Below are 17,230 nucleotides of genomic sequence, written 5' to 3'. Positions count from 1 at the left end.
GGTTTGGAAAGGTTGGACCTGTCTGAAGACACACAGCTAGTGCCTGGTCTGGAATTAAAAGCCCATCTCCAAAGACTCTCTTCCAGGAAAAGTAGTGTTAAGAAATTTAAATTGGCACAGCCGAACACGGTGGCTCACACCTGTAATCCCAGCCCTTTGGGAGGCCGAGGCAGGCAGATCACTTGAGGTCAGGAGTTCGACATCGCCCTGGCCAACATGGTGAAACCCCATCTGTACTAAAAATACAAAACATAGCTGGGCGTGGTGGCACACCTGTAATCTCAGCTCTTCGGGAGGCTGAGGCAGGAGAATCACTTGAGCCCAGGAGGTGGAGATTGCAGTGAGCTGAGATTGCAAAATTGCATTCCAGTCTGGGCAACAGGGTGAGATGCCATCTCAAAAAAAAAAAAAAGTTTAAACTAGCAGAATGTAAAATTCTCAGACATCCTCATTTTCAGAGTTATAAATCTGTATTATCATTACTTTCTGGTGCCTTTTCTAGTAGTGACAAGACATTTCCTGATTTTACCGAAAGTTAAAGCATTCCTCTGAAGTTCTAAAGGACAGCACTAGAGACTCGGCCTAAAGAGACTAAGCCCGCATTCACACACAAAGTGAGACGCGCTCCTGAGCATGGCAGGCTTTTCATCATGCTGGGAGCCAAGAAAGTCCTGCAATTCTTTCGAGAGCAGGTTCTACCTATTCTCCCAGAACCACATGAGAAAGCTGGTAAGGTCCCTATTACAGAGCTTGTATGTTACAACATGTATCCCAAGTGAGCACATAAAAAATATCAAAACTTCAGTTTATAGCTAATTTATCTATTCACTTCAACTATGTGTGTATATATTTTACAACGCAAATAATATTTTCATGCATACATGAACCACATATAAGCATATAAAAACAAGTGGTCCATGTTCTTATAAATCAGTAAGGACATATGTTATATACATATATATGTGTGTATTTATTTACTGAAAGAGAGTATGAATGGAAGAATAAGAAAACCAGTATTTCTTTCCTATATACTATGTGCCAGGAAATTTTCTTCCAACAGCTCAATGACAAAAGTATTATTGTCTTGGTTTTGCAGATGAAGGGAGGGGGCATGGGATATAAAAGCATTCTTTGTCTTCACATCTTTGTTCTTTTCTTTTTTCTTTTCCTTTCTTTTTTTTTTTTTTTTGACATGGGATCTCGCTCTGTCACCCAGGCCGGAGCGCAGTGACGCGATCTTGGCTCACCACAACCTCCACCTCCCAGGTTCAAGCGATTCTCTTGCCTCAGCCTCCCGAGTAGCTGGGACTACAGGCATGCGCCACCATGCCCGTCTAATTTTGTATTTTCAGTAGAGACGGGGTTTCTCCATGTTGGTCAGGCTGGTCTTGAACTCCCGACCTCAGGTGATCCACCCGCCTCAGCCTCCAAAAGTGCTGGGATTACAGGTGTGAGCCACTGCGCCTGGCCATCTTTGTTATTTTCTTTAGCAACACAAACCCCAAACATTTTAAACAATCAATAGCTGCTGTCAGGACTACTTTGTGCAGAGATTTTTCTTGCTTTCCATTTGTAACTTTACTTCATCACAGTCCTAAAACTCAGGTAACGTGGTTCTCATTTTACACATTAGGAAATTGAGGCCGGGTGACTTGTCCAAGGTCACACATTTGGAACAATTTTAGAATGTCCAATGATGGCCCTTAGTATGCTTTACTGAAAGCAAAGATTCATTGGAAAGATTAATCCCTTTTCTTTCAGAAAAGGATGCATTTTTTTAAGTTGCTTTTTAAAAATGGTGTTCACTTGTCCAGCCATGCTCAAAACTTTGGGTTAGGAAAAGGATTGCCTTGGGTTCTCTCATCATGGTGCTTTGCCAAAAGGGGAGCTGCCATAGAAAGCTGCTGATTGGCCAGGTGTGGTGGCTCATGCCTGTAATCCCAGCACATTGGGAGGCTGAAGCAGGTGGATCACCTTAGTCAGGAGATTCGAGACCAGCCTGGCCAACATGATGCAACCCTATCTCTGCTAAAAGTACAAAAATTAGCCAGGCGAGGTGGCGGGCGCCTGTAATCCCAGCTACTCAGAGGCTGAGGCAGGAGAATCGTTTGAACCTGGGAGGCGAAGGTTACAGTGAGCTGAGATCGTGCCATTGCCCTCCAGCCTGGGGCACATTTTGTAGCCTCATCTAAAAAGAAACATTTCTAGCCAGACAAAGAAACCCGAGAGCAGGCCGGGCACGGTGGCTCCCACCTGTAATCCCAGCACTTTGGGAGGCTGAGGCGAGTGGATCACCTGAGGTCAGAAGTTCGAAACCAGCCTGGCCAACATGGTGAAACCCTGTCTCTACTAAAACTACAAGTTAGCCGGGCGTGGTAGCAGGCGCCTGTAATCCTCACTACTCGGGAGGCTGAGGCACAAGAATCGCTTGACCCCAGGAGGCGGAGGTTGCAGTGAGCTAAGAATGCGCCACTGCACTCCAGCCTGGGCGACAGAGTGAGACTTTGTCTCAATTAAAAAACAAACAAACAAAAAACCAAGAGCATTCTAAGAATGTGGCCTGCAGACCCGTCCCCTGTGTGGAGGTGAGCAGGCAGACAGGCGTGGGACAGACGGGCGGCCAGTGTTCGCTCCTCCACCTGCACCCTCAGCCCCATGGGCCCTTCCCTGGGGATGAGAGCAGCAGCCTTCTGATTCCAGCCCATTCCAAGGAAAACATTCTTGCCCTGGCCCCTCCTTAAGTGACCCCTCCCCTCCTCTTCCCTCCTTAGAATAGAACATCCAAAGGTTTGCCTACAGGTGAAAAATGGATTTCTTTTAAAAGGCTCGGCCGGGCGCGGTGGCTCACGCCTGTAATCCCAGGACTTTGGGAGGCCGAGGCAGGCAGATCACGAGGTCAAGAGATCAAGACCATCCTGGCTAGCACAGTGAAACCCCGACTCTACTAAAAATACCAAAAATTAGCCGGGCATGGTGGTGGGCACCTGTAGTCCCAGCTACTTGGGAGACTGAGGCAGGAGAATGGCGTGAACCCGGGAGGCAGAGCTTACAGTGAGCGGAGATCACGCCACCGCACTCCAGCCTGGGCAACTTGAGCAAGACTCCATCTCAAAATAAATAAATAAAAATAAATAAATAAATAAATAAATAGCTCTCAGACTAGAAGGGTTAAGCATCCAACCAAAATCGGGGTCCGAATGATTTCCCTACTCCTCTCTGAGGTCCCTTCACTCCACCTTTTACCAATCATGCAATGAGGCACCTCTGTCTAAATGAAGCCTCCATCTGTCAACAACAGCGCTGAGTCCCAAAATGGGCTGGGACTCACTTCCTTAGATAATACTTGGCTCTAGGTGCTCCTGGGTGCTGCACACTAGTCATTTTGCTGAGAAAAATAAAGCCACAGCTTCCCTGTACTGCCCACTCCTCAGACCCAACTCCTCCCCACTCTCCAGTCCATTCACAGACAGGCATCAGTACCCATTTCTTCACACCACCCAGCAGCACACATCAGGGGTTCAAACCCCCTGCACACATATATGGCCACCGAGGCCCACAAGGTGCTGAGAACACAGTGCTCTTGGGTTCCCAGTCGCAACATCCAGTTAGATCAAAACCAGCAGGAATCACAGAGAGGGCCTTACAGGTCCCTTCAAGTTAGGAAATAATAAACTTCTCATTATCATTGGACTTCACCAACATCAAAAATTATTCTCAAATAGGCTTTGCAAACTGTTCATAATCTGTCTGCTATAGTGGTAAAAGCATGCACTTTTCAATAAGACCACTGGGGCCTGATTCATGGTTATGCTGCTTTCAAGCTGTGTGACCATGGGCAAGTTACCTAACCTCTCTGAACCTCCATTTCCTCTTTTATAAAATGGAGATACTAAGAACCACCTTACACAGCTGTAGTGAGGACTAAAATTAACATGTAGGGGAGTTGGCATAAACTAGATGTTAATAAGTTCCAGTTTCCTCTCTAAAATTGGAATTAACTGCCCATAATTCTAATTTCTAGATGTTAACCAGAGACTTAATTTTAAGTCTTAATCTTAATTTTATTCACTCTCACAGAGCAGTTTCTCCAATGGAATTAATTAAACTTCTGGCTTCCTTACGAGTACACCTATTGAAACGTGCCTCTCTGACTAGATATTATATCATTTAGTCGCTTATCCCCCCTTCTGCTAGCTTCCCAACTAAACTTGAAGGGCTTTGACAGCAGAGACCATTCCAGTCACCTCTTTACTTCCCATGGTGCCTGGGACACTGCAGGTCCCTAGAAAACAACCCCTAAAAAGGAGAGTAGAAGAGGAAAAGGAAGACCACATGCTTAAGGTTACAGAGAGAAAGAAACAGACTGAGGTCCTCTCTGAAACCATTTGGATTAGCCTTTAAAGCCCCAGGTGTACCAAATAAACACATCTGAGGCTTTAATTTAGGCCCCTGGGATGCCACCGCTGTTAGAATTCCAGAAAACTAATTAACTAATTCCCACTGCCCCAGGTGTTACCTGAACTCACTTTGTTGTTTTCTGCTCCAAACAAAGGCAGAGGGGCCAGAGGAGAGCCCTTCCTATGGGCATCAAAGTACAAGATGTGCGCTTTGATTCCTTCTTCACGAACACACTGCTACTCGGCCGCGCCCCGTGTCTGTTCTCTCTTCAGTTTACACTTAAGCCAAAATCAACTGCTCCCTCTTCTGCCCTCCCCCTGCCCCAGCACTTTGCTCATACTGCACCTTCACTGGGCTCTGGGTTTGTTCTCCCTGAGGCCACAGGGAGTGTATCAGTGTCTACACCTCCCCCAGGGACTGAGTTGCTAAATGCAGCAAGGAAGCTCACCCAATACCCCTCTTCCCCTTGTTCCCCTCAGAGCCCAGAACAGTTTCTTACAGGAGAGTGGATCTGAAAGGGAATGGCGTTGACTCTGCCGATGATCCCACGCTGCAGATCCTGCTCGATCACCACCCAGGCCCACCCCAGGCTCCAAGAGCAGATGCAGCTGGGGGCCTTCAGGGTCTCAGGGCTCAAGTACAGATAGCCAGGTCTGTCCCAAGCCACACATGGACAGCTTCTGGCCTGTTCTATGCCTGCCCTGTGAGAAGCAAAGAACCTTCCTCTTCCAGAATCATGATTTTGCCTCAAACAAAGGTAAATGCTTACATAATCTAAATTGGATCCTTGGCAGAAATATTTCATTACCACTTAGAGCGAAGGGTGAAACTGAACTAGACACAGTTCCTGCCCTGAAGAACCTCACAGAAACACAGGAAGTGCAGGTCAGCAGTGTAATGCAAAATAGAAGAGATGCAGGCAAGAAGGCCTGGAGGGAAACAGAGAAGGGAATGGAAAATTCTATCAGGTCAGTCTTGGCGGGCCTCATGGAAGGCTCAGTCGTCAAAGTTGAGTACAGGTTTGCTGTCTGAAAAGAAGGGGCGAAGGTACACAAGGCATCGGCTAGACCTAAGGGTGAGACACCTATTGTGTGCCTGGGCAACACAGGTCCTTCCAGCACGAGGTGTATGCAGGGACAGGGGGTAGGAGGGCAATGAGGGGCCCGTTCAGCCTAAGCCCTGCTAAGGTGTTTGAAATTAACCATGTCAAGTCACCAAAGGAGTTAAGCAGGGCTGATGAGGCTGTGTTTGAGAGATTCCTACAGCTTCCTAAGGAAGGCATCTAGGAGGATACTGCAATAGACCAAGACTCAAAGAGAACTAAAGACTGCAGCTGTGCAGGGTGAGCAGCACGAGGAGCCTAGCTGACTTCGGGCTTTAGAAAGAGTCGGAGGCAGTGGTGGTGTCACTGTCATGGAGAAGAGTAGGCATGGGGGTCTGAAGAGAGAGCTGCAAGGTCAGGATGCCAAGTGTTCCGATCCCCATGGCCTGCCCTCGCTTGCCGTCCACTCATTCACAGATGCCCACAGAGCCCGCCTGTGCACAAAGCCTCAAGCGGTGTGATTCCCTCTCCTCCAGAAGGATCCATGGCAGAGAAGGAAGGGTCATGGTCTGCAGTCAAGTCTACAAGAGCGAAACCCCAACCCTGGCTTCCTGCCCGGCCTCCCTTTCCCTTCCCTTTCTGCCTCGCTGCCTCCATTCTGAATCACATCCAAAATACACTATGTACCCTCCAACCTGGGGTTCCATCTCCTTCTGGGAGATGGCCTTCTCCTAGAAGCCCTGCCAACCTGGCCCTTTAGGGCCACTACCCTGGCCAGCCACAGGGACATGACCCCACCCAAATCTTACCAGAACACCCCAAATTCCAGAAACCACTGACCCAGGCTCCCTCCTCTTCCAACTTCCCTACAACCACATTCCAACTGGAAGAATTCCCCAGCCAATGCACAAGCATGGTGACTGACTTCTGCTGTGTCCAAAGTTTGAGAAAACAAGACTAGAAAAAAGCAACACTCAGGACTGCGCCCTCAGCCTGTCTCATTTTCAACAGCCAAGGAAGGATGGGGATGGGGTGAATGGGGTGCTCCAGTAATGTGGTAATGGTCAGCCCTCAATATATGACACGGCAATAAACGCATTGAGACCGCAGGATGGTCTCCTATAAAGTCTTTGCCGGTCCTCCTAGCAGGAAACAAGGCTACATTCTCATGTAGATTTCTCCGATTTTCCCTAGAGGAACTCATAAACTCCACAGGTGTTACTGAAGGGAGAAAAGCTGGGCTGAGAGGCGACTGGTGTCTAACCTGTTCGTCTCTCCAACTCAGACTGCCTGACCCACAGCCACAGCTCGGCCCTGAGCTGCTCTGACATCTGCGCACAGAATGTCAGAGAGTGTTTCTTTGGAGAACATCTTTAAGTGCTCTCAAATGGAACTACAAAGCCATCAGCTATGTCCCCTCCAATTGCAGTAAGAACTGAATGGAAGAGAAGGACCTTCAGAATAAAGCCAGGGAAGCAGAAACCACTGAAAACCTTCTCTCTAGAACCAACCAGGCAGGGCCCAAGAAGTGTTTTGAATCTCATTCATAAGAACACAAACTAATTATCTGCAACCCCTTTGGATATCATTTCAAACAGTAAAAATAAGGACACCCATTCATTCAGTGGACTTGCCTCAGTTTACTGCTCCCCCGCACCTTATTAGAGGCCAATGCTTTGCCATTATTCTGCTGAACACAGGCCAGAGCTGTCTTCGTAACAAGTCAACACAAACCTCTCCAACCCCCAAAAGCAGGTGCTCGCTTGCGAAGTCAAATAAACCGTACCTTACAAAAAGCTGGTCATTTCAGGCACTCCACAGACCAACCAGCCAAGAGCAGGCTAAGCCCAGCAGAGGTGGGAAGTGTGCAGGGGCTCCTGCCTCCCGGCCTGTGCCTTTGATCTGCGCCTGGGGATGGAGGAGGATGCGTGGGGCGTGTAATGCCCGGCTGTGCAGAGCCAGGTTCGGGTCTGCCTGACACCACGACTCCCTGGCCCCTGCTCGGCAGGGAGAGGCAGCCAAGCCAGCCAGGGAAAAGGTTTCAGAGCTGGTATCTGCTCCCAGAGCTACAACAACAACCAAAAAAAAAAAATCAGCAGTAGCCCTTCCAACTGGAGCTTCATCTGCCCAGTGCCTGCCGGGTCAGATGGCAAATGCCACCGTTTCGTGTCTTCTTAGCCCTGAAGTGTTTTGCTGGGTCACAGTGCTCTCCACACAGGTACATACCAATCTGTCTCACCACCAGCAGTTAAACTGATTCTTTTTAAACTACATGGAAGTTTGTGTACTTGGAGTGGAGCCACAGCACGCTGTGCAGAGAACACAGGGTCAGGAGAAGAACACAGGCTCTGCAGTGGAAGACAGTCAGCTGGCAGCCTGGCTTGCCTCCGAAGGATTACAGGTAGCACGGACCTAAGGCACATAAGCAAGCACGTGTCCCTTCAAATACCTCTGCTGTGAATACCATGGAATACCCCAGCAACAAAAACTCCCTGGAGAGTCCCAGGATGCACATTCTTACACTTCTCTCATTCAAACCATTTCTACCACTATAGAAATCTTCAAGAAAACAGTAGCTATTGGCTGGGCACAATGGTTCATACCTGTAATCCCAGCACTGTGGGAGGCCGAGGTGGGAGGACTGCTTGAGCCCAGGAGTGGGAAACCAGCCTGGGCAACATAATGAGACCACATCTCTACAAAAAATAACAATTAACTGGGTGTGGTGGTGCACACCTGAAAGTACTGGCTACTTAGGAGATTGAGGTGGGAGGATCGTTTGAGCCCAGGAGGCAGAGGCTGCAGTGAGCTGTGATCACACCACTGCACTCCAGCAAGGATGACAAAGTGAGACCCTGTGAGAAGAGGAGAGGAGGGGAGGGGAGGGGAGGAAGGGAGGAAGGGAGGAAGGGAGGAAGGGAGGGAAAAAAAAGAGAGGAAGGGGAAAAGGGAGGGATGGAGGGAGGAAGGGAGAGGAGGGAGGGAGGAAGGAAGGAAACAAGGAAGGAAGGAAGGAAGGAAGGAAGGAAGGAAGGAAGGAAGGAAGGAAGGAAGGAAGGAAGGAAGGAAGGAAGGAAGGAAAAGTGAGAGAGACGGAGGGAGAAAGGGAAGGAGGGGGGAGGGAGGGAGGGAGGGAGGAAGGAAGGAGAGAAGGAAGGAAGGAAAGAAGGAAGGAAGGAAGGAAGGAGGGAAGGAGGGAAAGAAGGAAGGAAGGAAGGCAGGCAGGCAGGCAACACCAGCTCCTCTCCAGAGCTCTCTTTAACATCCCTGTTGCAATTGACTCTTACAAATCCAGGACTCCTGATCAAATCCTAATTCAAAAAGGAAAGAAAATAAATCATAAGATCCCACTCCAATTATGCAAATACCTTTAACTTTGCTTTTTCTCTTCTTGCTAGGATCACTAACTTCCTGCAGAAGTGACTTGAATGTGACCCAGGGGGTTCAAGATCATTTATCTTTTGTAACAAAGGCTAAAGAGGCGGATTACTCCTCTTGGCGCCCCAGTCAGCGAGGAGATTTCCCAGCTGTTCCTGGGCTCACTCCCCAAAAGCACCAGGCACTAACGGGTAGAACCTGTGTGGTGGGCTTGTTCGTTCCCAGGCTGGGCAATGCCTCCCGAAAAAGGGCGGTGGAGACCCCACCCATCCCCGCACCTGCATCACCAGGCAGGGGCAGCACCTGCTGGAGGTTCTGCCCGAGCGAGTATCTGCAGCTCTGAAGTATCCCCAGTGCCGGGGCTTTACTCGTCGGGGAGGCACACTGTACATGGTCTGTACGTAGAGTGCCCCATGCCTTCTGCTGCTCGGGGCACCATGTGTGACAGTGGGAAACTGGAAACTAACAAAATACCCAACAAGAAATGCATGCTTAACACAGCCTGCAATAAATGCATAAAAGCTATGTGCATGAAGAGTTTGTCAATGATGCAGACGTACTTAGGATATAACATTCAGCAAGATACATGTACTGTATAGAAAGATAGGTAGATCCTATGGATAATTTTAAATTCTTATATATGATATCATATATATTAAAATACATACAATATGTTAAAATCGTGTATATTATTTATTATCTTTTTAGAGAAGGGGAGAAAGAGTTTAAGCAGTAGAGTGTTTAAGGTGATGGGCTCTGGACCCAGGTTTGGGTTTGAATCTTCACTTATTGGACATTAGACCTTGAGCAAGTTACTTAACCTTTATGTGCCTCAGTTTCCCTAACCAGAAAAATGGGAGAAAAGTACTTGCTTCTTAGAGTTGTGTGGATTTATTAATTACTATGTATAGGGTGCTTGGAATGGTACCTGGCACATATATAATATTAAACATGCCAGGATAATAGTCACAATTCTTATCAATACTAAGCTTGCAACCTGTGAATAAATAAATTAAATGTGTAAAAGGAACTGAAAGAAAATGTCGGCTGGGCGCGGTGGCTCACGACTGTTATCCCAGGACTTTGGGAAGCCAAGGCAGGCAAATCACCTGTGGTTGGGAGTTCAATCCCAGCCTGGCCAACATGGTGAAACCCCATGGCTACTAAAAAATGCAAAACTTAGCCAGGAGTGGTGGCAGGTGCCTGTAATCTCAGTTACTCTGGAGGCTGAGACAGGAGAATTTCTTGAACCCAGGAGGAGGAGATTGCAGTGAGCCACAATCCCACCATTGCACTCCAGCCTGGGCGACAAGAGTGAAACTCCTTCTCAAAGAAAAATCAAAGAAAAGAAAATATCTATGGTGCTTGCCTCTAAGTGAAAGAATTCAAGGTTTTTAAAAACATGCTTCTTTCAACTGTGCTGTAAACTGCTAACTTTTAAACTTGATGTAACTTACTATTATGAGGAGAAAATTAGCAAAGTTTGCTTTCATTAGGTCTGAACTGCAATGACTTTGAACCAACTATGCTTTCCCATTACTGTCAAAAATAGGCTTTTGATGTGAAAACGGCAATGAAGTATCTAAAGAGGCCAGAGCTCACCTCCAGTGTTAACTCCATCTGCTGTGCGGCTCTCTTCTCAGTTTAAATCTGCAATTCTTTGCTTAATGCCAATACATCTTCTTGCCATAAATCTCTTTGTTCTATTCTATACATAATGCTCTTCTACCCCTGGCCAAATCCTCTCCACATTAAACATGACAATCATAGCCACAGTTAGGCATTTTTTGGGCATTTTTCTCTTTTTGGCCACAAAGGTTATAAGTGATTACTTTCAAAAAGCAGAAAAATCTCTACCTATCCAACAAAATGCTCTAGAAACCATATAACCACCATTAATAAATAAATATGGCTTGGCTTTTACTAAATGTTTCCCTGAGAGGTTTCCAGATCACTAGAGAACACAAAGCTTTACTGGGACAAACCATGTGGGGTTGGCGCTGCTGGTGCTGCCTGGCTGCTGACTGCCTGGGGCACAAGCAGCACCTCCTCATCCTGCTACATCCTGTCACGCCTCCACTCTTTGCACATGCTGTGTTCCTCCTGCCTTGAAAGTCCTTACTCCTCATTCATGACACGAACTCCTACTCATCCCTCAAGACCCAGTTCAAGCATCTCTTCTATTGTGTGGTGGTCCTGGCCTCCCGAAACTGAACTGGCTATTCTCTTTGTGTCCCCACCACTCCTGTGTAGGCTCCAGGCTTGTGGTGGCCTCCCAGGACCATGATTATCTGTGTGCTTCCCTCTCTCCCCTGCTGCCTGGGATCCCCAGGAGAGCAGAGAACATGGAGATGTACGCTCTTGGCCAATCACAGTGCCTAGGAAACATAAGGTATCTGATAAGAGTCTATTTACAAGGTAGTGTTTGCATTTTACAGGGAAAAAAAGAAAAACAAAAGAATTCAGGGCAGCAAGAAGAAAGAAGATGAACACTTCCGACATCCGTATCCAGGCAAAATGTAGACAGACCAGAGATTTAGTGGGCACAGTCAGGAAGTGGGGAAGAGAAAACAAATCATGTAAGTGGGGCGAATGCAACTTTTCCTATACTCGTGAAAACACAAGGACCCCTAAGCCTTCCCATCTAGTTAGAGATTTTCCTCAGCCTCTCCCCTTGAATCACCGAATCCTAGACTATCAGACCTAGAAGTAACCAAAGAACTCAACGTATTTCAATCAACAAATACCTTATTTCTCTATTATTGATTATTATTGTTTAGTTGTCATCCTGTGTGCTAGGCACTGGAAACTCTTAAAGGAAAAGTCCTTTCCTTGTAAAAATACCGTTTAATGGAAACAGAAATTTAGATTATGGTATGAGAACTAACTTGTAATTCAACATGGTACCTGACCCTTCCTGAGATGACCTTCAAAAGATACTGAATTAAAAATAAATAAATAAATAAATAAGTGGGGTGAGGTATTTTAAGCCACAGTGACAAAAAAAAAAAAAATTGGAAAGGAGGCCATTAGCTAACGAGAGGTTCAGGTTTCATAAACTTCCAAAAGTCAGACTAGAGAGGGAACGTGGAGCTGACACAGGAGAAGGGTCAGGGGAACCACCTGGCCCTGAGGAAATCCAGAGACTCAGATACACCAGACAACTGTTGGGAGGAGTGTGCGGCAGCACTGGGACCAGGGGTCTTCTGTGAAATCCTGTCTACAGAGCACGTAGCCCCTCCACCTCCCACCCCAGGGCCAGATGCCGATCTCCCAGGAGCCAGGTGTTCAGCCCAGGCAAAAAGTACCGAAAGCTCTTCTGATAGAAATTGAATCAGCCAACAAGAACGAGAGCCACTAACACATCGTCTGGCATTCAGAGGCCTCCAGAATGCCAGCTGATTCTGTCCTGAGCACCCCAAAAGCAACACCTGCCAGGCACCAGCGCCACCTGTGGACACAACACTCGCAGTCAACCTTCTCCGCCCTATTCTTAAACACACAGGAAAATCCAAGGGTCACATGGCACTTAAGGAAGGGAACACGAAAACAACATCCAGGAGAAGAAACAGAAGACACCAAAGCGATCAGAGAAAAACCAGGGATATATGAAGAAGAAACACACACCCCCCTCTAATTACTATCCTCAAGAAGATTGAAGGCCACACTCTATTTCCCAACCAACCCAATCACGGAGCGACTCAAAAATCACACAAGAGGAACCATCACGGGTGAGCCTCCTGATCTGGCTTTACTGTTGAGGGACCCCTGGGTAAACTGAAGAGCTTTGCAGAAAGGCTGGGGGTATGAAAGCTGCATGCTCCCCACTTAAGCACACAGGGTCAGCAAGAGTTGCAGTGATGTTCCCATACACAGTCAGTTCAGCTGTAACACTTGCTTTGAAACTGCAGATTTGTACAGACAGATTGATATATTACAGAACAATTTGAATACCTTATGAGTTTTGTGTGTGCCTGGTGACTTCCTCCGCAAGAAACACAAAAATAAGTTCAGAAAAATGGTGCCCAACTGAACCGAGCTGCTTGAGAATATACAAAAGGCACACACACACCAGCCTCAAGCACCTACCAGCTACCTCCAGTCACCACACGTGTTAAAAGCCATGTCCTTCCACACACGGTGTCAGAACTTTCCATAGGACTCCAGGTCTCTGTCCTTCCTCCATTTGGCAGGCCCTCAGGAGCTTCAACCCTTCCACTGAAAAAACTTCATTTCATTTACCTTTGGACTTCGAGGTAAAATCCCATCTCTACTGAAGTATTTATGGATCTCTTAACCATTTAGCATGTGTAAAACGGTGCTGCCCTTTTTATTAGGTTTTTATCTTTTTTAAAAATGTGGCATTGATGAAGTTTTTGAAAGCTGTTCCCCTAAGCCTGTATTCGTCATAAATCCTGTGGTTTTTATTGCCCAATCTTGCATGGTGCAATAATTTTTAGGAACACATGTATCATGTTATAGTAGAATTGATTATGTGTTTACATTTCTGCCTGCAAGCTACAAATTTTCAGGAGTTCCCCTAGAGGAGAACATGGCGGGAGAGCATGGTGTGCAGATTCTGGTTTAGAAAATATGGTCCACACAACTGAATTTCACACCAGTCACCCCTAGTTCATTATCTCTGGCTGCCCCAAAACGTTCATCACCTGCTTGGTTTTCTCCCTGCACTAAGCTAGAATCTCTTCCTGGGATAGGACCAATTGTTGGGTTTCGTTGGTAGAAAAGACATCTGTGTGTCATCCATTTTTTCCCTCCATCAAATACAAAATTAAATTCAAGCATAAATAATGAAACTGTTGTTCCCGGCTTCTGTTGACAGAGTCTCAGGGATGCTGTGGAGCTGAGTGTGCCTGGGTCCAGTCCCCGCCCCCTCACCCTCCGGAGCTGTGTGACCTTGGACAGCCTCCCTCACTCCCTGAGCTCCAGTTTCCTCAGCCATAAACAGAGATAACAGTGCTGACTTCAAAGCTGGCTTTGTGAGATTAAATGAGATAATGTAGTAGAGTATTCAGTACAGTGGCTGGCACTTCAGTGTTTTCCCATTTATCTTTTTGTTTTTCAAGATGAGTGATCTCTTTGCTGATCATAAACATATTCCTCCATCTGTCTTGTGTCGTTTGCCTACATTGAAATCCCATCCCAGTCCCCGTCTCTATTTGAATGTGAAGCTGAAAAACTGCAGAAATGAATCATTGGGATCTGTAAAACCCCTTAACTTGTGGCACCAAGTTTTTTGTCTCATGTTGATCAGTCTCTCTTCTTGCGTTTCTCTCCCATTAGTTTGAAGCTGCCATTCATTCCTTCCATTTATTCATTCACTCAACAAACATTGACGGGTGCCTGGTATCTACTGGCTACATGAATGACTTAACTTCCCAGAGCCTCAGTTTTCTTGGCAAAATGAAGATAATAATACCTCTATCATAAGGTTGTTGGAAGGCTTTCCATGACACCAGGACCATAAAGCACCTTTTACACCGTCTGCCATATGGCAGGTGCTCAACAAAGGATACCTTGACCGGTATCATCACGATGACAATGAACAAGCCATATCCCTAACGGGGCTTAAACCTGGATAACATGAACACTCTTTCCACTGCGCTAGTGTGGACAAGCACACACATCGCTGGGAAGATCTGCAAGCCTCCCTCCTCCCACAGACCCAAACATGCTGCTGCAAATGTTTCACTGGCTACAAAACAATGAGTCTGATTACGACTCACAACTGAAAAGGCACCAAGCTTGTTTAGGTATGATTCATCATTGTCTGTTGCGGCAATCAGAAGTATTTTGGTTGCTTCTAGGTCAGAATGACCCAGTTGCCACACTTTTTTTTTCACTGCTAAAGTTTGTAATGAACCTTTAAACAAAAACTAAAGGCGTAAGGAAAGATAACTACTTTGTGGCTTTTGCTCAAAGTGAGGACGTTATCAGCTCTGCCCTTCAGAAGCAAGCCCTGATCAAGGAAACCATTCACACTTGATTTTCTTTATTTTATTGGCCACAATTGAACACAGGTATAATTTTCATGAACCTCCCTCGCTCCAAGACCAGAGCTCCTAGGAAGTTGTGTCTCCCATCTGTTTCCCGGCACCCACCAGAAATAAGTACCATGAGAGTGTTTACAGATGAAGTGCTCCTATACGCAGGTTGATTTTCAAGCAGTAAAAAGAGAGAATTAATCACCCGAATATATGATCTTTGCTAAACTCTTCAGGAATAAATGAACATTTCCCACTTTATTCTTGCTAATGTTGACTGCTCAGCAAAGATAATTTCAACATATTTAACATGGCATATTCAAATGACAGAAAGTATGAAATAATAGTAGAAAGCAGAGAAAAGTATATATAAAGAGAGAAAGTGGAATCATTCACATCCTTAACACCTAATCTAATTGTAATTTTCTTAAATGCATAGAAAAAAGACTGGGAGGAAATACACTAAAATGTTAACAGTGGGTATTTTAAAACAAGAATTAGGACAGGTGTGGTGGTTCACACAGTAATCCCAGCACTTTGGGAGGCCGAGGCGGGTGGATCACTTCAGGTCAGGAGATCAAGACCAGCCTGACCAACAGGGTGAAACCCTGTCTCTACTAAAAATACAAAAATTAGCTGGTCATCGTGGCAGGTGCCTATAATCTCAGCTACTTGGGAGGCTGAGGCAGGAGAATCACTTGAACCCGAGAGGCCAAGGTTGCAGTGAGCCAAGATGGTGCCACTGCAATCCAGCCTGGACGACAGAGCAAAACTCTATCTCAAAAAAAAAGTTAATTAAATTAAACTTTAAAAATAAAATAAAAACAATAATTATAGGCAAATGTTTTTCTTGTTTCTAATAGTCTGTATTTTCCAAATTTTTTACAAACGATCACATGCATGTGTTATAAACAGCTTTTTGGGGATAAATTATAATCATGAAATTCCAAGACTACAAGCTTGAGTCTCTCTGTGGCTGCACAACGTGGAGCAGATGAAAGGACCCGAATGCTGGAGTCGCACCAACCTGGCTCTGCCAATCTCCAGCGGGCAAGTCACTTAACCTCTATACCATTAGTGGTCTGAACTAAACCAGCTCTTTGCCAGCCTAGGCTCTAGCTCAACATCTGCTTGTATGCTTCAGGCAACTACACTCCCACAGTAAACTGGGAACCTCCTAGGAGCTAAATAGAACCAAATATCCCCAGGCCTGGGTGACACTGACTGAGCTGACCTCCAGTACAGGGCCTGAGGCCACTCAGGAAGCAGCCAGGGCACCTGCCCACACCCTCCGAACAGGCCCGCCTACCTAGGGAACTCTTTCTCCCCGGCGCTAGGCTAGTTCTGGGGGAGGCTAATGGAGTTATGGACTGGGATGGGCGGCCTTGTACAAAGGGCTTCTCTGGCCAGAGAGAGCCGGGGGTGGCTTCCGCTCCACAAACACCAAACTTCCCCACCCTTCCTGGCCAGCCTCAGATCCTATTTCCCCCAGGCAGCCTTCCCAACCCTCACTCTAACCCCTTTTTAAAAACTGTGTGTATTAAACTTAAGTAGATACAAAAGAATATTGGTATGTATGTTGCACAGACTCACCATATAATGAAAACCATGCACCACGGGCAGGTTCTGAACAAGCACCTCATCATCGTCTTGGAGGCCCCCTTCTCGTCCTCCATCCCTGCCCCCCATAACTCACATCCTGAATTTTATGTTTATTTCCCTTGCTCTTCATGATTTTAACAACATGATTGATTTAATTGTAACTTAATTTTTTTTTTTTTTTGAGACAGAGTCTTGCTCTGCCCTCAGGCTGGAGAGCAGTGGCACAATCTCGGCTCACTGCAACCTCCACCTCCCGGGTTCCAGCGATTCCCCTGCCTCAGCCTCCCGGTAACTTAACTTTTAACCTAAATTTGAACATAGATTTTACTTTTTTTTTCTTTTTCCTGTTTGGCAAAGATCAACTTTAGTGTGCATAAGAATCACCTAGGGCCAGGGGCAGTGGCTCACGCCTATAATCCCAATACTTTGGGAGGCCAAAGGAGGTGGATCACTCGACGCCAGGAGTTGGAGACCAGCCTGGGTAACATGGTGAAACCCCATCTCTACAAAAAGTACAAAAATTAGCTGGGTGTGGTGGCTCGTACCTGTGGTCCCAGCTACTAGGGAGGCTGAGGTGGGAGGATAGTTTGAGCCCAGTAGGTCGAGACTGTGGTGAGCCAAGATGGTGCCCCTGCCCTCCATCCAGCCTAGACAGCACAGTGAGACTGTCTCAGAAGAAAAAAAAAAAAAAATCACCTAGGGGTCTTATTAAAATGCAGATTCTATTTCAATACATCTGGGCTATAGCCTAGAAATTTAGCATTTCTGACAAGCCAATTTAACTTAATTTTCATTTAACTTTTAAATT

The 17,230-nt window shown here is 46.4% G+C and overlaps 1 protein-coding gene across 20 annotated transcripts in view; it reads right to left on the bottom strand.

Moving 5' to 3' along the window:
* Window positions 1–17,230, bottom strand: part of LOC105486477 (growth regulating estrogen receptor binding 1) — a 159,739-nt gene that overhangs the window by 93,879 nt on the left and 48,630 nt on the right. For 2 of the 20 annotated variants that reach the window (XM_024794292.2, XM_024794295.2), the window contains exon 1: window positions 7,227–7,997. The exons of 14 other annotated variants lie outside the window; for them this stretch is intronic. The gene's annotated coding sequence lies outside the window, so the exon portion shown is untranslated. 4 more of the 20 variants (XM_011749354.3, XM_011749356.3, XM_024794293.2 and 1 more) reach the window with 4 other exon arrangements.

The sequence above is a fragment of the Macaca nemestrina genome, chromosome 13 (assembly GCF_043159975.1).
Source record: "Macaca nemestrina isolate mMacNem1 chromosome 13, mMacNem.hap1, whole genome shotgun sequence".
In the NCBI taxonomy this organism is placed as follows: Eukaryota; Metazoa; Chordata; class Mammalia; order Primates; family Cercopithecidae; genus Macaca; species Macaca nemestrina.
The sequence above is the reverse complement of the archived record's forward strand: the minus strand, read 5'-3'. Positions and strand labels throughout refer to the sequence as shown.